Genomic DNA, 4,544 nt, shown 5'->3' with positions numbered 1-4,544 from the left:
CGAATCAAGAGCGCCGAGAAAATGCTGTATACGTTCCAGACGATTTTGGACCTTCTGGTCCACATTCGTCCGCCGTTTGGTAAGTTTTTCTCTATCTCTTCTTGTTTAGAAATAGTTATTTTCTAATACCTAACGTTCCTCTGTAGGTTTCACTGTGACACACATTGTGCAGCTATTTTTCCAGCTGATCCCCGGTGCGGGGGGAGATGTGCCCCGCTTGGATATGGAGACGTTTTTGCAAGCGTTCGCCATCGTAGGCGAAGAAGACATTGAGACGGCCACCACAGAAGTGCTCATGGCGTGCTACACCAGGGAGTGGTGAGAAATCGCTGTGCAGCGGGGACTAGAGGGAGAGCTCTTTTTCAGAGTGCCCCGAAGCTTAGAGGAGCATACTTTACCGCTAGAAGGTACTGCTCCTTTAAGCCTCGGGGAAGCGGAGCACCTCCTCTACTCCCTGGTGCACCAGTGGAACAGAGCGAGTGCAGCGGGTTGGAGAGAACTCGCTGAACGCTGGATGGCGAGTCAAATACCGTGAGTGTTTTTCGATTGTGGTTTTTCTTCGTAGAATCCTTATTCTGGTTCTTTATTACTAGATTGGATCCCTGGGTTCTTATGGAAGACCATGAAGCACCCATGTAAACACGTCAGCCAATAAACGCATATCGTCTTTCGCATCACGCGACTCTCTCTCTCTCTCTCTCTGCCCCAATACAATAGAAGAATAGGAAACCACAGATCCTGCGTATAAAAGCGAGCGTGGGATAGACCGCAGTTAAAGATGATGATGTCGACGATGTCACCACCACCACAACGTTCGGTCTGCTTGCGCAGGAGGTAAGTGCATTTGTATGTGTTTAGATCGATGTTTGATTAATGCCTCCTTTTCTCTATTTGCTAGGTGCACACAGGAGAATTATTTCAAATTGGGGGGAGGGACTTCATGCCTAACATAAGGTCCGATTAGGCTCCGCTAAGTTCAAAATTAGGGGGAGCATCGCCCGCATTATTCAAAATTGGGGAAGGACGTGAATTCATGGCAAACATGAATTCTGATTAGGCTTAATGGGGAATTGCGGGGCGTCCCCCGCCCCAGTCAAAATTGGGAGGGACGAGAATTCATGTTGGCCATGAATTCTGATTAGGCTTAATGGGGTATTGCGGTGTACCATCCGCATCACTCAAAATTGGGAATGGGTAAGAGAATTCTGATTAGGCGTAATGGGAAGATTTGGGGGAACATTTTAATCTGGCCTTATTCAAAATTGAACTCCTTCTTTCATTTTTCGTTAGATTATTCCAAAACGGGGGGGGAATTCGTGCATAACACGAATTTCATTAGAGACCATGTTGATTATGCAAAATTAAGGAGTTCTTAAAGGGAGAATTATTTCAAATTGGGGTTAAATTAAAACCTTCTTTCATTTTTCGTTTGGTTGTCATCGTCGACATCCTATGCGTTATTGCAAAGGCGTCGAATAAGACATGACGCGGTGTCCAAAGTACAGACGCCATCAGCGCAATGAGACGGGGAGAAGACAGTCTGGTTCTACAACGGTTGATCGAAAGCCCACGAGGGGCATTCATCCACGACGAGAGTCGTTTCGTGGAGCAAAATGTAAGTCGAGTGGTTCTGCTGTGAGAGGGGCATTCATCCTCGACGCGAGGCATTTCGTGGAGCAAAATGTAAGTTGACCGTCTCTGCTGTGAGAGTGTATTCTATGTATGACATTGTTTTTCAGGAAGCGGTAGCCGCTGTCGTCGCACATCATGCAGCACAGGAAACGCCGTCCAGCAACCTCCCCGTTAGGCCCAACTGCCTTCCTGTATAGCAGTAGGACACCTCCTTGTACAGCATTGTGCAAGGAAGACCGTGAGCGCCTTTGTGAATCGAGTGACCGTGGAACAAAGAGCAGGCATCTATCGACCAAGTTCTTTGTATGTATTCAATAAAGATGTTTCAGTGAAAGAACACGCAGAGTCTCGTCAAAGTTATTCGGTCTGTTTAATGCGTTGCATGTCAATAACCAATCGGTATTTCAATAAATCAGTGACAAAATTGACGATGTAGATTGCTTGCAAATGTCGCTGCTTCCGCAGGGCGTGCTTAATATGAGCGATGGCACGAGCGAGAAGGTCCACGATGTCTGCAGCGATGTAGTTGAATTCTGCGTTGGCCAAGCTCACAAATTCGCTCATCAGTCCCAGGGGTCCGTCAGGAACCGTTATGCAGACGTTCTTGTAACGGGCGTAGATCCGACGCACGATCTCCTGCAGCGGCCCCGGCGAGATCTCTCCTATATTGCCAAAGCCTACCATGTCTATCACGTAGCGAAAAGCAGTGATGACGAGCTCGTTGCGGGGACTTTCGCCGTTGAAACATTCCTTCTCCACTTCTTCCCAAGAAGCGTGGGTACGGGAACAATTTTGTAAAGAGTGGTAGCTGAACATCTTCACGTAGTGATGACGCGAGCGCGGTGCGCGCTGCCTTTATACAGATAAACGTGCGCGCGCAAAGAACGGAGAATGAAAGCGAAACTGAAAAGCCACCCGTCGCCGCTAGGAGCGCGCGCGCGCGCGCAGCAGAGAGCCGAAACCGAAAACACCCGCGGCCGGCGCAGAGGGAGCTAGCAGCGCGCGCATGCGCGGACGGGTGGAGCAGAGGGCGCGCGCGCATCCATAGCTGCCGCTGCGCGTCGCCTCTCTCAGTTTCTCTCGGACCGTCGCGGAAGACGGACATGCGCTCCGCGCGCTCGCCCAGTTTCTGGCTGGATCTCGTAGAGAGCAGACGTGTGTTCTCCGCGCTCGCTCAGTTTCTGCCTGGAAGTTGCCGCGGGGAAAAAGGTGAGTGATTTGACGCGCTCCCTTTCTCGTATGTTTGCCGTGTTTAGCGGTGACCAACGAGTGATTTGACCGCGCTCGTGTTAAGCCTTTTCTCGCATGTTTAGACTTGTTTTGCGGTGTCCAAGCCTGTTGACGCATGTTTAGCGATGTGTGGTTCCCGCCTTGTGTTAGCTGCGTAGTGTTGAGGTTAGGCCTAAGCGATCGCCCCCGTAAGCCTCTTTCCTCGTATGTTTGCCGTGTTTAGCGGTGACCGCGCTCGTGTTAAGCCTTTTCTCGCATGTTTAGCGATGTGTGGTTCCCGCCTTGTGTTAGCTGCGTAGTGTTGTGGTTAGGCCTAAGCGATCATCCCCGTAAGCCTTTTTCCCCGATGTGTACTGTTTTCTGTTTAGCAGTAGCGGTTAGACCTTTTCTCTCGCATGCCTAGACTTGCTTAGCAGTGCTGTCATTTTTACCTGCCGCTAGTATCTTGTTCTGTCTTTCTCGTCTAGAGCTATGATGGTGGCGCCATCTGGTGTGATGCCTTGCAACTAAGTGGCCACCTGTCGTCGATCTCTGCAACTGCTGGGTGCAAACTACCAACATGGCGGACGCTGGTCACTCGGGTGTTGCGGAGCGGCTTCTTCGCCGCGGCATCGTTGATTTTCGAATAAATTGTTTCTCTCCACTCCATTTCTATCTTTTTATTTTATTTTCTGCCTATTTTTTTTTTTTTTTTATGACCACGATTATCCGGAAACGCACAACTGGTCTGGACGCGAGATAGACATTCCCCAATTAGTGTGATGGCTCCCTGGAGGGTGCTGATTAATGTGGGGGGTCCCAATTAGCTCTAATTGCTAATTAATGGCGTCCAGACGAAGATGTGCGTTTCCGGATAAACGTGGTCAGTACTTACTACTAGTGTGGTGGTCCTGCGCAGCTCTCTAATGCGCGAAGCTCTGTTTTCCGCATGCGCAGAACCAACAACGCTATCCTTTACGTGCGCAAAGGAGATACCGTACGATGCACTAAAGCTCACTATCAGATAGTTTTAGTGCATCGTACGCTATCGCCTTTGCATACGTAAGAGATAGTGTGGTGGTCCTGCGCAGCTCTCTAATGCGCGAAGCTCTGTTTTCCTCATGCGCAGAACCAACAACGCTATCCTTTACGTGCGCAAAGGAGATACCGTACGATGCACTAAAGCTCACTATCAGATAGTTTTAGTGCATCGTACGCTATCGCCTTTGCGTATGTAACTGATAGCGTTGTTGGTTCTGTGCACGCGTAAAACATAAAGCGATCTACAGAAGATACGCAGACAGAGCCAAAGGACGACAAACCCGCAACAACTGCATGCTTACTAACAACTGACATAATTTCATGCAACAGAAAACAAGGAAAATACAAGCGAAAGCGATAGGAAAAACTGGCTTGTTAGTCACTATCTTCCTCTTCGGGGGTCTAACAGCGCCTGTCGTACAGGAAGCTAATCTCTTGTGGCGATAAGTCAATTGACCACCGAACAGGAAGGTAATGACTAAGAAGACAACTTTTCTTGTCACTTCTCTTTGGGTTTTACTCGTTTTCTGTTGCATTAAATTCGGTTAGTAAGCAGTTCTTGCGTGAAGTCTGTCGTCCCTTGTCTCTAGCTGCGTATCTTCTACAGCGATATGTTCCAGCAAAAGAGAGCTTCGCGCAGTGCGCATAACCACCACGCTATC

At 49.1% G+C, this 4,544-nt stretch overlaps 1 long non-coding RNA gene across 1 annotated transcript; it reads left to right on the top strand.

Annotated features, from left to right (window-relative positions):
* Positions 1-2,734: 2,734 nt before the first annotated feature.
* On the top strand, positions 2,735-3,505 carry LOC135383305 (uncharacterized). The gene is made up of 2 exons (XR_010419799.1): positions 2,735-2,841; positions 3,330-3,505. It is a non-coding gene; the product is annotated as an uncharacterized LOC135383305 (long non-coding RNA).
* Positions 3,506-4,544: the final 1,039 nt, after the last annotated feature.

The sequence above is a fragment of the Ornithodoros turicata genome, chromosome 2, assembly GCF_037126465.1.
Source record: "Ornithodoros turicata isolate Travis chromosome 2, ASM3712646v1, whole genome shotgun sequence".
NCBI classification, from domain to species: domain Eukaryota; kingdom Metazoa; phylum Arthropoda; class Arachnida; order Ixodida; family Argasidae; genus Ornithodoros; species Ornithodoros turicata.
Note: the sequence above shows the minus strand (reverse complement) of the source record. Positions and strands in the feature narration are given on the sequence as shown.